The sequence below is a fragment of the Dasypus novemcinctus genome, chromosome 17 (genome assembly GCF_030445035.2).
Source record: "Dasypus novemcinctus isolate mDasNov1 chromosome 17, mDasNov1.1.hap2, whole genome shotgun sequence".
In the NCBI taxonomy this organism is placed as follows: Eukaryota; Metazoa; Chordata; class Mammalia; order Cingulata; family Dasypodidae; genus Dasypus; species Dasypus novemcinctus.
Genome location: NC_080689.1, coordinates 60,027,252 through 60,048,709, shown reverse-complemented (window position 1 = coordinate 60,048,709; position 21,458 = coordinate 60,027,252). Strand labels below are relative to the sequence as shown.

At 41.5% G+C, this 21,458-nt stretch overlaps 1 protein-coding gene across 14 annotated transcripts in view; it reads left to right on the top strand.

Annotated features, from left to right (window-relative positions):
* Window positions 1-21,458, top strand: part of ADD2 (adducin 2) — a 213,747-nt gene that overhangs the window by 86,397 nt on the left and 105,892 nt on the right. For 3 of the 14 annotated variants that reach the window (XM_058278751.1, XM_058278744.1, XM_058278747.2), the window contains exon 2: window positions 20,005-20,100. The exons of the other annotated variants lie outside the window; for them this stretch is intronic. The gene's annotated coding sequence lies outside the window, so the exon portion shown is untranslated. The remainder of the gene's footprint in view (window positions 1-20,004; window positions 20,101-21,458) is intronic. 14 annotated transcript variants of the gene reach the window in all.

The following is a 21,458-nucleotide window of genomic DNA, read 5'->3' as shown; positions in this document are numbered from 1 at the left end:
AGGCCGTGGGTTGAACATTGGACCTCCCACGTGGTAGGCGGACGCCCTATCCCTTGGGCCAAATCTGCTTCCCCATCTCAACTCATAGACCCAGGGGTTTTTTTTGTTTTTTTTTTTAAAGCAATGTATGCTTTTGCTTTCCAGAATTATTTTTGACATATTTATGTTTCATAACTCTATTATCACCTGCTATTTAGACTGGGTTTTATATAGGCTACAGCACTCAATCCATATCCGATGCTTTATCTTTTTTTTTTTTTTTTTTACTAATTCCTTGATTAATTGCATTTTTTTTCCAGGAAAAGTGGGACATTTTCTTAGTTCTTGCATGTCTAAGAACTTTATATTATTCTCACACAGTAATACCATTATCTTGGGACATATAATTCTTCATCTAAACCTTTGCATCCCCAATATCTTTTTTGTCTTCTGGCATTTTGTATTACAGAAAGGAAGTTTGTTGGCAATATCTGTGAAATCAGTACATAAAAGTCCACAAAAGTTTTTTTCCTTGTAATGCCTATTTTATTTTAAAAATTTAAAAACGTATAGCATAATATACATAGAAAAATTCATGAAACATGTACAGCTCAGATTATTTCAAGGCGAACCACTAGATTTTTCATGGTAACATGTAACATAAATTTTGCCATTTTAAGGCCATTTTTACTGCATTAAGTACATCATACATTTTTAGGTGTATAATTCAGTGGCATTAATTACATTTACAGTATCATACCCCCCATTACTACCACCCATTTCCAAAACCTTTTCATCACCCCAAACAAATTCTTTACCCATTAAGCAGTAATTCCCATTGCCCCTTCCCCTCAGCTCCTGGTCACCTTAAATTAACTTTGTCTCTATGCATTCGCTTATCTAGATATTTCATTTAAGTGGAATCATACAATATCTGTCCTTTTGTGCCTGACTTATTTCAGTGAGCATAATGCTTTCAAGGTTCGTTTATGTTATGGCATATATTAGCTCCACTATTTTTTATGGTTGAATAGGACAAATGAGTTTATATGGCTATGATTCTCCAAAAAGAGCTGGGAGGTTATCAGAGGGGTTGCCCTTATGCACACCTCAGCAGAGTCCCAGAGACAGATAAAGTAGATACAACCCCAGGTATTGGTTCTTCTGAGGGCTACAGAGACCCACAGGTTCTATGGTCATGGCAGATGGAGTTCAGTGCCATGTCAGTTGGCCCTACTTTGGAGTTTGTGTTTCTGTGTGATGGAGCTGGACTCATATGTGATCTTTGTCCACAAGTCTCTCCTGTTACTTTTACCGGATGTGTAGTTGGTGCTGGGGATTAGCGTATACCTGAATCTCTGGACTGACCATGTGATAGCCAGGCCCTGAGCCTCAACAGACTTGCAACTCCTACACTCTGGTTTATTGGACTTACCCCACTCAGCTAATATGGAGGTCAACTACCACACCAGGGAGCCAAGAGTGCCTACAAAGTGAAAGCAGGAGAATTGCATCCAGCATCCATGTGGAATCTAAGCCCCCTCTTGATATGGATCAACCATTCTAAGGTCCACAGGATGGAGGAATCGAGTATGGATTAGAGTGGACTTACTGATATTCTATTCATGAACTATTGTGATTAGTAATCGAAGAAAATGTGGCATTGGTGTGGAGAAAGTGGCCATGGTGGCTGCTAGGGGTAGGGAGTAGGAGGAAGAGATGCGATGTGGGGGCATTTTCGGGGGTTGGAGTTGTCCTGGTGGTGCTGCAGGGACAGTTACCAGACATTGTATGTCCTCCCATGGCCCACTGGGTGGACTGTGGGAGAGTGTGGGCTATGGTGTGGACCATTGACCATGAGGTGCAGCGGTGCTCAGAGATGTATTCACCAAGTGCAATGAATAGCTCATGATGATGGAGGAGGTTGTTGTTATGGGAGAGGAGTGGGGTGAGGGGGGTGAGGGAGTATATGGGGACCTCATATTTTTTTAATGTAACATTAAAAAAACAAATAAAGACCAAAAAAAATAGGTTGTAGGGTTGTAGCTCAGGTCTCTGTTCATCTTTGGAACTGGCTCCCCCTGTTGGCTGTGGTGAATAATGCCGCTGTGAACATGGGCGTGCATGTAACTGAGTTCCTGTTTTCAAGCCTCCACCTGCCTGCCTTTTATGGTCATCATTTCCTTGCTTTTATAGTTTTGTACTCTGTAGATCAGACTTGTTTCTTTTAAACATCATGAAACTGGAATTGTACTTTGTCTTCCTCAGGGTTATGACTTTAACTGCTCCATAATGACTACTTTTATCAAATTCATCATGAGAGCATTTGAAGAGCTTTGCTGGTTCCCTCAGCTCAGCTGGTCTGACTGTGGCTGATGCAACAGCACAGCTGAGGGAAAGAGGTTGTGCAGGACAGTGGCCAGGTTTAGACAAGCTTGAGGCGGGGATGGCTGGTAGAGAGCAGCTCCAGAGCAGACCAGTTCTCCTCCCTGCTTCTAGCCTGACCTTCCTCCCTCCAGAGTGGTCTTCCTGAAACAAAAATCTAATCTGTCCCTCCACTCCCCTCCAGATAAAACTCCAGCTCCTCACCCACCTCTCCTGCGTTACCTCTTCCTTCACGCTCTGTCCTGGGCACAGACTGAGGCTCATTGTCCTTCCCGACCGTGTGCAGCCAGCCTCCCGCCTTCCTCGGGTTCCTTCCGCTGTCTCACGTGCTTTCTCCCCACTTTTTGTCCTCCAGGTTGCTTCTTTTGGAAAACCAATAAAATAGAGAAACTTTTGGCAAACGTGTTTAAGACAAAAAAGAAAAAATCAATATTGGAAATGGCATGCAGAGTGAAGGGGAGCAGAGACCTGAAACTGTAACACCATGCATTATCGTATCCTAGCATGTGTGAAAAGCTTGACAAAATGGCCAGTTTTCACTGAAAATATGAAGTGCCAGTATTTACTCAAGAAATAGAATACGTTCCTGGGTGGGAAAAGCTGATGTTGCAGTTGTCGATTCTCACAGTTTCTCTCACGTGGATGCTGCCCTCCTGGTAACCAGAAGGGAGGCAAATTTATTCCTACCTTTATATTCCTTTGGCAATTTTCTGTGGAATTTTGGAAGGGGTAGTTAAATGCTTGTGCTCAAATGCGAATCATCTTAAGGAAAAGTCAATAGAATTACATTTGTCACTGAAGTATTTTTTTTGAACAAGTGAGCTTATTAAACTTTTTAAAAAACATTACTTTATTTAATGGGTATTTTTTTGTCTTTATTTATTTTTTTAATATTACATTCAAAAAATATGAAGTCCCCATATACCCCCACTGCCCTCACCCCACTCCTTCCCCCATAACAACAACCTCCTCCATCATCATGAGACATTCATTGCACTTGGTGAATACATCTCTGAGCACTGCTGCACCTCAGGGTCAACCGTCCACACCATAGCCCATTAAACTTTGAAATGCATGGCGACTTTAAGAAGATAGAATTTCATTGGACAGCAGGCACGGTTTTCTGCCCATGTTATTTTATTGAGTATGAGTTCTATCATGTTTGCTTTCTGTACAGGGCAAGGAGCCCTTGGCTTTTACTCTTCAAAATCCACGGTGAAAAGACACAGGAAAAGTGAAGGCGGGTTCAGTTCTTTCTTCCTTTTCTTGTGTTAGATGGCAGAGCATCCGAACTGATTGTCTCCGTATTCCTTTATTTAGAATTTATTTTCCTTCCCGCTTAACACCACCTTTCTCTTAGATCCTTCCAACACCCTCATTTGTGTCCTACATTAGCTACATCTGTTACCATAGTTATGCAGTATCCAGCTTAACCTGTTTCATGCTGTCTCTACCGTACTGTGAGATTTCCTTTCTCTTATTACTTAAAAGATGGCATTTTCTTCTCCTGTCCCCCAATTTTTATTTTTAAGTTAATGCATGTGCACAGTTTATCAATAGGACTGAACAATTCTAATGACAAATAACAATCACTGCCCCACCCCAATCCCTTATTTACAGGCATCCTATTTTAGCTATGTTTTTCATTCTGTTATAGTTACCTCCATATCTCAAAATAATTTGCAAATACTGCAGTTTCTGAGTTTAACTTTGATCCGTCTCCTTGCCTACTTGCTCCTTCCTGCTAGCTGTACATTTATTTCTTTTCCATCATCGGAGTTGAGAAGGTGTTCACTCTGTTTCATAAGCATGGTTGAGATTCTGTGCTTTGTCTGTGGGTGATTCTAAAAGCTGAAAACAGTTCGTTATCTGACTGGGTTGAAACTGTTCACTGCCTGATAAATAACGTGCTTGCTAGGATTTCATGTCCTTCTCAGGGGCTCCAGTCTCTCAGTCCTTCAGTCACTAAGTGGAAAGCTTTACGGGGTGAAGTTCAAATGGGTTTTAGACTCGGGTGCCCTGAGTGACTGACTGAGAAAGGCTGTAGGCTGGGGCACCATTGTCAACCGAGCTGCTCTGGTTCTCCCCTGCAGTGTGTGCTGCCTCTCTAGAGAAGACCACTCAGCCAGTGCCTAACTGTAGGCCCCTGGAGTGGAAGGGGGGTGTGATGGGGGGCTAGTCTGTTCCCTAGAAGACCTGAAGTTCCAGACATCTTCAGGGCTCTGCCAGACAGATGAACTGCCTCCTTGGCTCAGCATCCTTTGTCTGAAATCTAAACTGAGGCTGCTCAAACATTGGTCACCAGGTTACCATCTGCTTTTCACTCTCCAGAAACATCTCCGTTAGTGATGATCCAGTTTTTCATTGCTATCTCAGGATTATATATTTTTATTTCCTTATGACCAATTTTGCTGGGTCTAGGGAAGGATGATGTAAGGAATTGGTGGAATAGGCCTGCCATCTTGAATTGGAAGCCTGGGGCATTAATTTTCAATTGAGCCATGCATAGCAATAAAACAGACCATTGGCATGGCCATCATTTAAATTCAAATCCTAGCAGAAGTTGACTTTTCTTTGTTATGAATGTCTCCAAATTGCAGCAGTACCTGTCAAGTCAGCTCCAGCACCTTCTCTGATCTGGAAAAGCCCAGAAACATTGAAAACCCTTCTTCAACCTTCCCCTCAAAGGTTAATGACATTTGGTTTACATAAAACTCTTAACAAGTTCAATTATTTCTCTTCAGAGACTCCAGCAAAGTAGAAGGGGGCAAAGTAAAAATAAGTTTGGCTAATCCTCTAAGAGAGATTAGGGTAAAACTGAGCAATGAGAAATTGAAAACTTCTCCTGGGAGCCTAGATGGTAGCTGTTGCCCGAGTGCTATGGAAGATATTGGTCAGGGTTGCCAATACTTGATTTAGACCAGGAGACTAAGGAATTGTCTCAGTGAACTCACATATGATGGGGAGCAGCAGCTGCCTGTTTTCACCTGGACTGGAAGGAGGGATGTATGTTCAGAAAGTAAGGCTGGAGTTTCTATGCAAGAGAAACTTCAATTGTCTCTGTTTGCATCTAACTTGCCTCATTTTTCAACCTTAGCAATGATCACTAACACCAAAGATGAATTTTGGGTTCTTGATATATATATATGTATATATATTTAAAATTCTGTTTAAGTTATAGGCTGTCAAACTGTTGTTTTGAAGCTTGAATTTATATTTGGTTCTGAATTGAAGACATCAAGATGAAGGATGTCAAAGAATTAAAATCCTTTTAAAAAGTATTTATAGATGAAAATGAAATGTCTAGGATTTGTTTCAAAATAATATTTTTGGGGGAGTGATAGATTAGAGATGAATTATCATCTAAACTGGCATACTCCAACTACTCTGAAGCTGGATGATTGGTTCTTGGGGATTCATTATCGTGTTCTCTCTAATTTTTCACAGGTTCAAAAGTTTCCATAATTAAAAACTTTCCATAATTAAAGAAAATCCATGGAGCTGCAGAAAAGTCTGTTTTGCATTGTCTGCTGTCTTCTTGAAACTGGAGACTTTCATCCTGAACCATGATGTTAAAAATTAACTTCAAACACAAAATGAAAATAGCTAGAGAATATTGTTAAAGGACAAATCTATTTAGTCAATTTATAATGGGACAAAAATCTATGGATCCTGCAAGTGGGATATGCAGGAAGTAGTAATTAACTTGACAGTGTTATGAAACAGATCTTTAGCTCCAGTCTATGCAAAAGAGCTTTATCTTTAGTGTTGCAAATTGGGTTCATATTATTTTTTTTTTTAAGATTTATTTATTTCTCCCCCCTTCCTCCATTGTCCGCTCTCTCTGTCCATTCGCTGTGTGTTCTTCTGTGTCTGTTTGTATTCTCATTAGATGGCTCCAGGAACCGATCACGGAGCCATCTGGAGTTGGGGAGAGGCAATTATTCTCCTGTGCCACATCAGCTCCCTGGTCTACTAAGTCTCTTTTTTTTTTAAATTTTATTTTATTTATTCATTTTTTAAAAATATTACATAAAAAAATATGAGGTCCCCATTCACTCCCACCGCCCCCACCTCACCACTCCCCCCACAGTAACACTCTCCTCCATCATCATGACACATCCATTGCATCTGGTGAGAACATCTCTAGGCATTGCTGCACCCCATGGCCTGTGGTCCACACCATAGCCCACACTCTCCCATGTTCCATCCAGTGGGCCATGGGAGGACATACAATGCTTGGCAATTGTCCCTGCAGCACCACCCAGGACAACTCCAAGTCCCGAAAATGCCTCCACATCTCATCTCTTCCTCCCATTCCCCGCACCCAGCAGCCACCATGGCCACTTTTTCCACACCAATGCCACATTTTCTCGATTATTAACCACAATAGTTCATGAATAGAATATCATTAAGTCCACTCTAATCCTTACTGTATTCCTCCTTCCTGTGGACCTTGGCTTGGTTGTGTCCATTCCACATCTATGTCAAGAGGGGGCTTAGATTCCGCCTGGATACTGGATGCAATCCTCCTGCTTTCAGTTGTAGGCACTCTAGGCTCCATGGTGTGGTAGTTGACATTCTTCAACTCCATGTTAGATGAGTGGGGTAAGTCCAATAAATCAGAGTGTAGGAGCTGAAGTCTGTTGAGGCTTAGGGCCTGGCTATCATATTGTCAGTCCAGAGATTCAAATTCCCTAGATATATCTTAAACCCCAGCACCAACTACAATTCCAGTAAAGTAGCATGAAAGGCTTGTGAAAAGAGATCACATCTGAGTCCAGCTCCATCACTCAGAAACACCAGCTCCAAAGAAGGGCCAACTGACATGGCAGTGAACTCCATCTGCCATGACCATAGAACCTGTGGGTCTCTTTAGCCCTCAAAAGAACCAATACCTGGGGTTGTATCTACTTTATCTGTCTCTGAGACTCTGCTCAGGTGTGCATAAGGGCAATCCTTCTGACAACCTCCACACTCTTTTAGAGACTCATAGCCTTATACTCATTTGTCCTTTCCATTTCCCCCTTACTTTAGGTCAAACAGCATTTTTAACTCCTGTTATTATATGTAGACAGGGATATTCTGCTGGTCCACATTGAACTTTTAATTCAAGGTCATTTTCTAGTTATGTCATCAGCTGGTACTTGGTAGTGATCTCTCGGTGCCAGGGAGGCTCATTCCCGGTGTCATGTCCCATGCTAGGGGGAAGGCATTGCATTTACATGCTGAGTTTGGCTTCGAGACTGGCCACATTTGAGTAACACGGAGGCTGTCAGGAGGGAACTCTTAGGCACAGTGCTGCTCTAGGCCTTGATCTTATTTCAGGTATATAGGCTCACAAGCATAGTCATTAGTATCAGGGGCTCACTGTTGGACCCTCATTCCTTCCTGGTCCTTGCAGTTGCACCTGGAGGACTGCCGCTGCTCCCCTAGGGACCACGACAGAGCCCCCCGCCCCCGGCCAGGAACCCAGTACCCCCCCCCAGCTGTTGTTTTTAATTGTTTCTGCTATGAGTATATCCAAACATTTCCATGCACACTGAACACACGCCCTGTATAACTCCCTGTCAACCATATGTCCCCTGTCAATAACATCCCATACCAGTATATTATTAGTCTGTCATCCCCTATATGTTTTTGGTGTAATATTACATGTTTTATATCCATCCTTGTGTACTCTTGTGAAACACTTCTTTTGCCCTCACAGTTACTTTGGTTCCATCTATTCAATATCTATTTCCCCCTCCCCTTGGGGCCCACAGTGACAGTCAATCTTCATTTCTTGAGGAGCCATGTTCAGAGATACTTGCAACAGTGTTGATGACTTGACTTGCTCAACTGCCTTAATGCCCTGGGAGCCACCCTTTCTCTTGAGAGATACAGTCTATTTGATGGCATTAGTCCTCCCCAGGATGTGTGTCTACCTTCACTCTCATTATATGGGTCTCTACCCAATGGTATAACCCACTCTGGCAAAATGAGCATTCAGATATACCCTAGGAGTCTGTCCTGCGTCAGATTATCCCCTTTGAGTATCTTAAACAGGTAACTTTCCTAATTATATTTTGAAAAGGTTTTCTCAGCATTATACTCTCAACCAACACCTGACAATCTCCTATGTTCGTATGTTGCCCCACCCTCCCCCCAATTTCTTGGGCAATATTACCCATCTGCCCATCCCTAGCCCTCCTCAAACCTGCAAAGCCCCACCCAAAGGTAACCCTATGCCCCCATTTTATCTCTTCCTTGTACACATACTTACCTCCAGCTTATCATAGATTTTACCCATGTAGATGCAGCTTACGTCCTTCCTCTACCCCCCGATTTCCTGTAAGCCTATCTTCCAGTCTCTAGCTCTCTGAAGCAGCTTGCTTATTTCATATCATTGAGGTCATGTAGTATTTGTCCTTCAATGCCTGGGTTGCTTCACTCAACATAAGGTTCTCAAGATTCATCCATGTTATCACGTGTGTTTGTAGTGTATTTGTTCTTAAAGCCAAGTAGTATTCCATTGTATGTATATACCACATTTTTCACTCATCTGTTGATGGGCATTTGGGTTGATTCCAACTTTTGGCGATAGTGAACAAGGCTGCTATGAACATTGGTGTCCATATATCAGTTTGTGTCCTTGTTTTCAGTTCTGTTGGGTATATACCCAGCAGTGGTATTGCTGGGTCATATGGCAAATCTATGGTTAGTTTTTTGAGAAACCGCCAAACTGTCTTCCAGAATGGTTGGATCCTTCTGCATTTCCACCAGCAGTGGATGAGTGTTCCCATTTCTTCACATCCTCTCCAGCATTTGTATTCTTCTGTTTTTTTCATAGCTGCCAATCTTATGGGAGTAAGATGGTATCTCATTGTAGTTTTGATTTGCATTTCCCTGATAGCTAAAGATTTGGAGCATTTTTTCATGTGCTTTTTAGCCATTTGTATTTCTTCTTTGGAGAAGTATCTGTTTAAATCTTTTTCCCATTTTTTAAATGGGTTGTTTATCTTTTTATTTTCAAGATATAGGAGTTCTTTATGTATGCAAGTTATAAGTCTCTTATCGGATATATGGTTGCCAAATATTTTCTCCCATTGTATAGGTTCCCTTTTTACTTTCTTGACAAACTCCTTTGAGATGCAGAAGGCTTTAATTTTGAGGAAGTCCCATTTATCTATTTGTTCTTTTGCTGCTCGTGCTTTTGGTGTGATGTTCATGAAGCCATTTCCTATTACAAGGTCTTGTTGATGTTTCCCTACACTGCTTTCCAAGGTCTTTATGGTCTTGGCTCCTATATTTAGGTCTTTGATCCATCTTGAGTTGATCTTTGTATAAGGTGTGAGATGGTAATCCTCTTTCATTCTTCTACATATGGATATCCAGTTCTCCAGGCACCATTTGTTGGATAGGCCATTCTCTCCCAGTTGAGAGGGTTTGGTGGCTTTATTGAATATTATATGGCTATATATATGAGGTTCTATATCAGAACTTTCAATTCGATTCCATTGGTCTGTGTGTCTCTCCTTATGCCAATACCATGCTGTTCACTACTGTAGCTTTGTAGTATGTTTTGAAGTCAGGTAGTGTGATTCCTCCAATTTCGTTTTTCTTTTTCAATATGTCTTTGGCTATTCGGGGCCTCTTTCCTTTCCAAATAAATTATAAGTTAGTTTTTCTAGTTCCTTAAAGAAGGCTGTGTTGATTTTTATTGGGATTGCATTGAATGTGTAGATTGGTTTTGGTAGGATAGACATCTTAATAATATTTAGTCTTCCTATCCACGAACAGGGAATATACTTCCATTTATTTAGGTTTTCTTTGATTTCCTTGAACAGTCTTGTATAGTTCTCAGTGTGTAAGTTTTTTACATCTTTAGTTAAATTTATTCCTATTTGATTTTTTTAATTTACTATTGTGAATGGTATTTGTTTCTTGATTTCCTCCTGATCGTGCTCATTATTGGTGTACAGAAATGCTACTGATTTTTGCGCATTGATCTTATAACCGGCGACTTTACTAAACTCATTTATGAGTTCTAGAAGCTTTGTTGTGGACCTCTCAGGGTTTTCTATGTATAGGATCATGTCATCTGCAAATAATGAAATTTTGACTTCTTCCTTTCCAATTTGAATGCCTTTTACATCTGGTTCTTGCCTCAGTGCTCAAACAAGTACTTCTAAGACAATGTTAAATAGAAGGGGAGACAGTGGGCATCCTTGTCTTGTTCCTGACTTTAGAGGGAAGGATTTTAGGATTTCTCCATTGTAAACGATGTTGGCTGTAGATTTTTCATATATACTCTTTATCATGTTCAAAAAATTTCCTTGTATTCCAATCTTTTGGAGAGTTTTTATCAAGAGAGGGTGCTGTATTTTGTCAAATGCTTTTTCTGCATCTATAGATATAATCATGTGATTTTTTTCCTTCAATCTGTTTATATGGTGTATTACATTCATTGATTTTCTTATGTTGAACCATCCTTGCATACCTGGAATGAATCGCACTTGGTCGTAGTGTATAATTCGTTTAATGTGTTGTTGAGTACGATTAGCAAGTATTTTGTTAAGTATTTTTGTGTCTAGGTTCATTAGAGAAATTGGTCTGTAATTTTCCTTTCTTGTGGTGTCTTTGTTTGGCTTTGGTACTAGGGTAATGTTGGCATCATAGAAGGAGTTAGGCAATGTTCCTTCTGTTTCAATATTTTGGAAGAGTTTTGGCAGGATTAGTGTTAGTTCTTTCCAGAATGTTTTGTAGAATTCACCTGTGAAGCCATCTGGCCCTGGGCTCTTCTTAGTTGGAAGGTTTTTAATGACTGATTCTATCTCTTTACTTGTGATTGGTTTGTTGAGATCATCAATTTCTTCTTTCGTCAATATAGCTGCTTATGTGTTTCTAGGAATTTGTCCATTTCCTCTGAATTGTCATTTTTGTTGGAATATAGTTTTTCAAAGTATCCTGTTATGATAGTCTTTATTTCTGTGGGGTCAGTGCTGATATCTCCTTTCTCATTTCTTATTTTGTGTATTTGCATCTTCTCTCTTTTTTTCTTTGTTAGTCTCACTAAAGGTTTGTCAATTTTATTGATCTTCTCAAAAAACCAGCTCTTGGTCTTGTTTATCTTTTCAAGTGCTTTCTTATTTTCTATTTCATTTAGTTCTGCTCTTATCTTTGTTATTTCCTTCCTTCTTCTTCCTGTTGGATTACTTTGTTGTTTTTTTCTAATTCCTCCAAATGTGCAGTTAGTTCTTCAATTTTTGCTCTTTCTTCTTTTTTGATGTATGAATTTATGGCTCTAAATTTCCCTCTGAGTACTGCTTTTGCTGCATCCCATAAATTTTGGTATGTTGTGTTATCATTATCATTTGTTTCAAGGTAGTCATTGATTTCTTTTGAGATTTCCTTTTTGACCCACTGTTTTTCTAAGAGTGTGCTGTTTAATTTCCATATCTTGGTGTGAAATCTGGGCCTCTGGCCCTTGCAGATTTCCAGCTTCACTCCACTGTGGTCAGAGATATTATTTTGTATGATTTCGATCTTTCTGAATTCATTAAGCCTTTCTTTGTGGCCTAGCATATGATCTGTCTTGGAGAATGATCCATGTGCACTTGAGAAAAATGTATATCCTGCTGTGTTTGGGTGTAATGATCTGTATATGTATATTAGATCCAGCTCCTCTAATATACTGTTCAAATATTTCGTTTCTTTAGTGATTCTCTTTTGAGATGTTCTGTCCAGAGTTGATAGTGGTGTATTAAAATCCCCCACTATAATTGTAGATGCATCTATTCTTTCACTTAGTTTTTCCAGCATTTGCCTCACATATTTAGGGGTGCCCTCGTTAGGAGCATAAATATTTATGATTGTTTGTTCTTCTTGACAGATTTTCCCTTTCACTAATATGTAGTATCCTTCTTTGTCTCTCACAATTGTTTCACATTTAAAATCTATTTTGTCTGATATTAATATTGCTACTCCTGCCTTTTTTTTGGTTATTGTTTGCTTGTAAGATTGTTTTCTGGTGGACCTGCTGCGCACTCCCGCGGCACCCCTGCAAGCCTGAGGGCAGGAGGGATGCGGTGTCGGGGTGCACGGGGGGCTGCGGGGTGCACTCGCCCGCCCTTGGGAATGCCGTGTCCCGCCCGCGCAGCGGTACCAGGACCAGGGAGTGAAACCCAGACTTGGAGGCACTGGGAATCATACTGGGACCTCCCATGTGGCGAGCAGGCATTCAAACATTTAAGCCACATCTGCTCATTCCCTATATTTTTGATGTGACATTTCTGTAACCTAAAGCTTCTTTGAAGATAAAGTGAAAAAAAATAAGACGTTGGGGGAAGATACAGATGAAATTGGTTTCTTCAAACTTAAGACTTTGATTGGAAAAGAGTGGAATTCAGAGAATTGGGATGGAGATATATGGGATGATGATATTGATGGAGACATTGAAACCCTGAATTCTGCTGAGACTTTACCACATAAGCCTGCCATGGCCTGCCCTGTCCAGATCATACCTTGCCAACCTTGTATCATCCGACCTCCAGCCTGCTCCAGGGAGTCTGAAACAACTTCCAGCCCTGAGGTGGGTACCAGCCAAATTGAAGTCTGCCCTGCCCAGCCTCTGGCCTACCCCAAGGAGTCTGGACCTCCTCCCAGCACTGAGGCATATACCAGCCAAACTCCAGCATGCACTGCCTAGCCTCCAGTCTGCTCTGAGGAAACTACCTTCCAACCCCTGCCTGAAGAGATTAATCCTGTCACCAGAAGAAAATGCAAGGGAATGCCCTGAGGGCGGCGGACTTGGCCCAGTGGTTAGGGCGTCCGTCTACCATATGGGAGGTCCACGGTTCAAACCCCAGGCCTCCTTGACCCGTGTGGAGCTGGCCCATGCACAGTGCTGATGCTCATGAGGAGTGCTGTGCCACAGAGGAGTGTCCCCCACATAGGGGAGCCCCACGCGCATGGAGTGCGCCCTGTAAGGAGAGCCGCCCAGGGCAAAAGAAAGTGCAGCCTGCCCAGGAATGGCACCACACACACAGAGAGCTGACACAAGATGATGCAACAAAAAGAAACACAGATTCCTGTGCTGCTGACAATAACAGAAGCAGACAAAGACGACGCAACAAATAGACACAGAGAACAGACAACCAGGGGTGGGGGGGTAAATAAATAAATAAATAAATCTTTTAAAAAATAGTAATAATTTGTAACAAATGTTTCACAACAAAGCAAGGTGTTCGTGGTCAGTTGGTAGATGGGACCCCTGTATGATGTTATGTATGTTTGCTTTGTAAGTTCAAACCTTTACTATATGCTAATTGTTTATGTATGGTCATGTGTAAATGATATAAAATAATAATGGGGTTTGTTGGGGGAAATATACACCAAATGTAAAATACTTTGGCTAGTAGTAATATTTTGAGGATGTGCTTTAATCATTAGTTAAAAATATTTCACAACAATGTGAGGTATTTAGGGTAGTATGAAGTATGGGAGCCCTGTATAATGTTTGTTTTGTAAGTTCACAATTATTACTATACTCTTATTGCTTATATATGTATGTTTATATATGAGTGGATATCCTTCAATAAATTTTTTTAAAATGGAAAAAAAAAAAAAAAAAAGATTGTTTTCCAACCATTCACTTTCAGCCTCCATGAATCTCTGGGTCTAAGATGTGTCTCTTGTAGACCGCATATAGATGGGTCATATTTCCTTATCCAATGTCCCAGTCTGAATCATTTGATAGGTGAGTTTAATTCGTTGACATTCAGTGTTATTACTTTCAAGGAATTATTTATGTTAGCCATATTTTTATTGGCATATTTTATTTTGTTTGTTTGTTTGTTTTCTTCTCTTTTTGTCTTTTTTGTTGCTCTTACACTCTCCTCCAACTCTGCCTGTCCTGTTTTTTCCTTTCTTCCTGCAGAACTCCCTTTAGACTTTCTTGAAGGGGAGGTTTCTTGTTGGCATACTCTTTCAATTTCTGTTCATCTGTGAATATTTTGAACTCTCCATCATTTTTGAATGCTAGTTTAGCTGGGTAGAGTATTCTTGGTTGGAAATTTTTTTCTTTTAGTACCTTGACTATATCATACCACTGCCTTCTTGCCTCCATGGTTTCAGATGAGAAATCAGCACTTAATCTTATGGAGCTTCCCTTGTATGTGATGGTTTTCTTTTCTCTTGCTGCTTTTAGAATTTTCTCTTTGTCTTGAGCATTGGATAATTTGACAAGTATATGTCTTGGGGTGGGCCTGTTGGGGTTTATGATGTTTGGGGTGCGTTGTGCTTCTTGGATATGTACATCTGTTTCTTTCAGTAGATTTGGGAAGTTTTCAGCCATTATTTCCTGCAACACTCTTTCTGACCCCTTTCCCTTCTCTTCTCCTTCTGGGATGCCTATAATACGTATGTTTGTGCGTTTTGCATTGTCATTCAGGTCCCTAAGTCCTAGCTGGATTTTTTCTATCTTTTTATCGATCAATTCTACTATCTGTTTGATTTCCGATGTACTGTCTTCCACATTGCTAATTCTCTGCTCTGCCTCTTCTAATCTGCTGCTATTTGCTGTGAGTGTATTTTTGATTTCTTGAACTATGGTGTTCATTCCCATCATATCTGTTATCTTTTTGCATATGTCTGCAATTTCCCCTCCAAGTGTTGTCTTCATATTGTTAACCTCTTCCTTTACTTCATTAAATTTGTCTGTGATATATGTTCTGAGATCTTTAATTACTTGTGCGAAGTTCTGCTCCCCTTCCTGGTTTTTAGTTTGTTCATTGGATTCGGCCATGTTTTCCTGATTACTGGTTTGGTTTGTAGATTTTTGTTGCTGTCTGGTCATCATTTTATCTTGATGGATTTAATCAGTTCCTTAGCTTCTTTGTCTAGTCTTGGGGATTAATTAGCTCTTGTTTTTGCATAAGTGTTATATCTTCTCTTTGTCACTTTGTTGTTCTTATTCTCATTTCTTATTGCTGACTGAGTTCACTTTGAAGGAAAGTATTAGGGCCAGGGAAAGGCAATTGTGTAAGAAAGGAAAATGTGTAAAGTAGTATTGGTAATAAATGTTAACAGAGCAACAATATGAGATCTGGGAGGATGGATATTAGATTCATGTAAGTTGTGTAAAGTTATAGCAGTAAGTAGAGTACCTATAATGAGGTAGTCGACTGAATATGGGAGGAATATGGTATGAATTAAAAAGCTAGTGTTTTCATGAGAGAGGGAAAGAGAAAAGAAAGGCAATAGTTTCAAGAGTGGATAAAAGACAGAAAACAAAACAAAGGTATTAGAAATTAAGAGTTAGATGCTTTGGGGATCAAAGAAAAGGAGGTGGAATATAGGATAGACAGTAGATGATGGAGGATATCAAGATGTGGGGGAAAGGGGATAGTGTAGGTAGCCAAAATCAATTCACACAGAAATGAGGCAACGGAGGATCAGGAAACCCAGCAAATGTGAGGTGTTCCCTGCAGCACCTATTGTATAATTAAGATAAAATAAAATAAGAAGAAAATGAGGGACAAGAGAAAAAAAAGAGAGAGAAGAAAGAAAGAAAAAGGGGGGGTGGGTAAAGGGAGGGGAACAAGTAAGGAAAAGAAAAAAAGATATAGAACAACAACAACAGCAACAACAAAAAACCCCTAAATAACTGAAGAAAAAAAAAAAGACCTTGGGGGATACAATGAGAGAAAAAACTAGGAGATAATGCAATATTAGCAATCAGGACAATAAAAAATAAATAAAAAAACAAAACAAAACAAAAAAACAAAAAAGAAAAAATGCAAACGTTGAGGGCTAGAACATTCAAGGACCTCAGATGGACCTCAGGGCATGGTGGATTCAGGGATGGAAAGTCTGTGATATTGCAGACTCAAGAGGTCTGAGTCTCTGGGGTGTGGGCCACCAGGGTTTAGGAGCAACCTAAAATCTGGTTAACAGGGAGCCTGGAGCACCGCACTGCAACACAGCCTTCAGGGATCCCCACAGCTGGGTGCCAGCCCTATGGGGGAGATCACATCCGCAAACTCTGACCTATGTGTCAGAAACCCACAATTCACCCTCTCACTAGGGTCTCTTCTGTGGCTGTATCATGAATTCGACTTCAGGACACCTCCTGCCCTGCAAGTCCCCGAAAAAGCCAGCTGGGGGCGCCTCTACACTGCAACCAATTTAATGACACTGCAGATCAGCAGCCAGGCCCGGGGGTGGGGCTCCAGCCGGAAGCGCCGATATCAGTGTCCAAAACCGAAATTCCCACGCCTCGCAAAAGATTCCCCCCTAATCGGCTTCCAGATGCCTCCCACCCTGCAAGCCCCTGAAACAGCCTCCTGGTGACGTCTCTTTATTGCGAGTGTTTTAAGGCAACTGCAGATCGGCAGCCGGCCTTGGGTGCGGGGCTCTAGCCCGAAGCGCTATTATTCGTGTCAGAAATCAAAAATTCCCCGCCTCGCAAAAAAAAACTCCAGTCTGTCTCCCCAAATCGGTTTGCGAAGGCCTTCTGCCCTGCCAGCCCCTGAATAGCCCGCTCAGGGCTTATGAATTCCCCAGTACCGCAGAGCCTCCAGAAATTGCTGCCGTGGTGCTGTTGCCGTGGTTCCGCCCATCCCAGGGGGGAGCGTCCCGCACGCAGCCCCTAACTCCATGTAAGAGAGCCTCAATTTTATCTTATACACGAATTTTCTCTGTTACCTTCCCGCCAAATCAATGTCCAGACACCTCCTGCCCTGCAAAATCCCGAAACAGCCTGGTCCTGAAGAATTTCTAACGCTGCTCAGCCGCTTCTTTGCAGGAGAGACTATCAGGTGCACTCACTCAACCACCATCTTGCCCCGCCCTCCCTAAGTCTCTTTTTCTCTCTCCTCTGTGTCTCTTTTTGTTGCGTCATGTTGCTGCATCAGCTCTCCACATTGGCTGGCACTCCTGTACATTCCAGCTCTCCACATGGGCCAACTCACCACAAGGGCCAGCTTGCCTTCACTAGGAGGCCCTGGGTATTGAACCCTGGACCTCCTATATGGTAGATGGGAGCCCAATTGCATGAGCCACTTCCGCTTCCCATAGAGATTTTATGGACAGTTGGATGCAAGCCCAGAAAAAGCAGATTATCATTTTGTTCTTTCCTGGGGGAAAAAAATCCAGACTGCTTTTCTGTTTTGCTTACTTATTAAAGGCAAGCTTATTGAGATATAAATACAGCACAACCCACTTTTTTTAGATTTAAAATCTTATTAATTTTGATAAACGCAGTCATATGACCACTGCCAATGTTAAGACATAGAAAAGTTCCCCTGTGTCCCTTTGTTGTGGATCCTCTCCCTCTCCTCTCCCTCCACCCCCAGCACCTGGCAACCACCAGTCCCTATAGTTTTCTCTTCTCCAGAAAGGCATATAATGGAATCATCTAGTGTATGCTTTTGTGTCTGTCTGCTTTCACTGAGGACAATGCTTGAGATTCATCTAGATTACTATGGATGTACTACATTCAGTATTGGATGTACTACACATATACGACGGATCCATATGTATGGATTACATATGGATATACTACACTTTATTTAACTCATCATTGAAGGACATTTGGAGTTGCTTCCAGTGGTTGACAATTATCACTAGAGCTGCAGTGTAAATTGGCATAAAGACGTGTGTGGGTGAAAGATTCCAGTTTTCTTGGATAAATACCTAGGGATTGCAGCAGGGTGTCTTTTGTGTATGTGTAACTTCACAAGGCACTGCCAAACTCTTTCCAAAATGTACCATTTTGTGTCACCATCAACAATGCATGAGAATTCTAGTTGTTTTTGTCTTTTAAAAATTAATTCACATTGGTGTGTGGTAGTATGTCATTTTTAATTTGCATTTCCCTATGCTGAATGATGCTGAGCATCTTTTCATGGGCTTCATTCCACAATATCTCTTCTTTAGTTGTCTGTTGGTGTTTTAAATGTCAGCAGACAGGGGAAGGGTGTTTGTGTCCTTAGTCTGAGAATGGGAGCAGGTGCAGCCCTGGAGACCATCATGGGGGAGTGGAGGAGAGAGGCCAAAGGAAAGGTGATGTTCAGGGGATGAAGGCGGGAGCTGGGGGATCTGAGTCCTGCTCAGGCTACTTCTGGAGTTCTTCTCTGGAGGATTCTGTGTTTTACATAATGAGGGGGCTATTTCCTCAGGGAGAGAGGGAAGAGGGAGAGAGGGAGGGAGGAAGGGAAATGAACTATAATATTGATTCCTTTTTTTTTTTTTTCTTATTCTGATTTGTGAACTTTATACCTTTAGTTTAGTAAATTTTGTTGTTGTTGTTTTCTGTAAATTTTGGGCCAGGGGTTGGACCTCAGACCTCACATGTGGAAAGCTGGTGGTCAACCACTGAGCAACATTGTCTCCCCTGAGTTGCTTTTTTTCATTAGTTATGCTTGTTGTTTTTTTTCTGTATTTTTCAGGAGGCACTGGGAAACCTGAGACCTCCCATGTGAGAGGTGGGAACTCAACTGCTTGAGCCAAATCTTCTCCTGCTGTGAATTTTTGTTTTTCTTTTTAGGGGTGGTTTTATTTATTTACTTATATATTTTTAGAAATATTTTTATCATCTTTTTTTATGGAGAAATAGATCACAGAAAATGTTATGTTCAAAAATGAGGTTCCCATATATCCCTCTCCCTACCTCCACACTTCTGCTCCCCCCACATCAACATCCCCTTTCATCAGTAGGGCACATTCGTTGCATTTGGTGAATACACCCTGAAGCGCTGCCACACTGGATGGACCATAGTTTGCATTGTAGCTCACACTCTCCCCCAGTTCACCCAGTGGGTTATGGCAGGATAAACAATGTCCTGCATCTGTCCCTGCAATATCATTCAGAACAACTTCGAGTCCTGAAAATGCCCCATGTCACACCTCTTCCTCCCTCTCCCTGCCCTCAGCAACTCCCGTGGCTACCGTCTCAACATCAATGATGCAATTTCTTCCATTGCTAGTGTCACAACAGTTCTATAGTAGAATACCTGCAAGTCCACTCTAATCCATATTATATTCTTTCATCTTGTGGACCCTGGGATGGTGATGTCCACTCCACCTCTAAATCGAGAGGAGACTTAAATCCCACATAGCTGATGGATGCAATTCTCCTACTTGCAGTTGTAGACACTCTTGGTTACCTGGTTTTGTGGTTAACCATTCTCACCTCCCCGTCAGCTGACCTGTGTACGTCCAACGAACTGGAGAATAGCTGTTGCAACTCAGCTGAGGCTCAGGGTCCAGCTGGCACATGGACAGTTCAGAGATCAAGTCTCCTGCCTATACATAAACCCCAGCGCCAGTCATGGTTTCAGTAAAAGTGACAAGTGAGGCATGTGTAGAGAGGACACATCTGAGTCTAACTCCATCACAATCAGGAGCACAAATTCCAGAGTAGGACCCATGGGCAAGGCAGTGAACTCTATATAGTCATCTGTCATGACCATAGAAGCTGTGTGTCTCTGTAGCTCTCAGGAACACCACTACCTGGGGTTGTATCTTCTTTGACTGTCTCTGGGATCCTGCTGAGATGTGCATAAGCGTGGCCCCTCTGATGACCTCCTGACCAATTTTAAAGTTGCTTACCCATATAAACTCATTTGTGTTTACCATTTCCCCCTTTTATTCAAGGTCTTTTTCTAGTTGGATCACCAGCTGGTGATGGTACTAATTCCTCGGTGCCAGGGAGGCTTATCCCCAGGAGTCCTGTCCCATACTGGGGAGAAGGTAAGCCTTTACATACTGAGTTTGGCTTAGAGAGTGGCCACATTTGAGCACATGGAGGCTCTCAGGAGGTAACTCTTAGGCACCCTGCAGCTTTAGGCCTAGTTGAAATTTCAAGCACACAGGCTCATAAGTATATTCATCAGTATCAAGGGCCCATCACTGGACCATCCTTCTTAACTGTCTTTGTCCTTGCACTGGGGGATTATTGCTTTTCCATAGGGGAATGCAACAGAGCTCTCCAGGATGGTAACTCATCACTCCCTTAGTTGTCATGTGTAACTCTATCCACTATGACAATACTCAACGAACATCTGAACGTATCTATATACCCTATATGCTTGCCCTGAAGAACTCCCTCCCACCCATGCATCCCCCATCAATGACACTCCACACCAGTGCTCCTCCTCTGCCATAGTTGAACCCCTTTGTAATCAAAAACTTCTTCAAAAATGAAGCCTAATATATTGCCAAATTCAACTATCAGGAAAATGAAATAGTATTGACAAGTTTAATTTAGAAATAGAATACATAATAATTTAGAAAACCTAAAAGTAAAAAATAAATTGGGGTATTTAAAAATGAAAAATAGCGTAAAATCATTGCTGGGAAAGTGGGAAAAAGGTTTGATGTTTGGTATATGGGAATTTCCTATATTGTATATGTGACTTTACTGTGATCTAAAATTTTTAGAAGACAAATTTTTAAAAAAAGTATGTAGACACTGAGGAAGGAATGGATGAGATTGCCTTGCCACTGTACATGCAGAGCAACACCTATTACTGTGCTGAAAGGCAAAATGTCAAAAACAAAGTTTTATGTAAATATTTCTTTAACAAGATAAACTTGGCCCAGATAGCAGCCCTACTGTTAATTCTCCTGGGAAGGGTAAAGGAAGATCTCAGAAAACATATTCATGAAAACTTTTAAAAACTGAGATGTACTAGCAACAGTGAGTAAAGAATCACGTATAGTGGGCTCTTCTGTATGGTTCGACCAGACACAAACCCACCAGACAGCTTCCTAAATACTCCCTATGTGCAGGTCCTGTTCCCAATGGGGGGGGGGGGGGGGGGGGAGGGAGCGTGGGCAGTGCTGGATGCCAGGAGCAGGGAGGTAGATGCTACTTGTGCAAAAAACCAACATGCTAATCACTGACCCCTGTTAAAAAGAAATATGCAGGTAAAATGAAGAAGTGATTACAGGAGAGTCCTTTAGCCAGGATGGCCAGGGAAGGCCTCTCTGGGGAGGTAGCATTGAGTTGACTCAGGTGTGTTAGTGGGATTGGGTCAGAGGATTAGTTAGTGTGGCCAACTGCAGCCATTTCCATGATGTGATTTGAGATGACATCATGTGCTGAG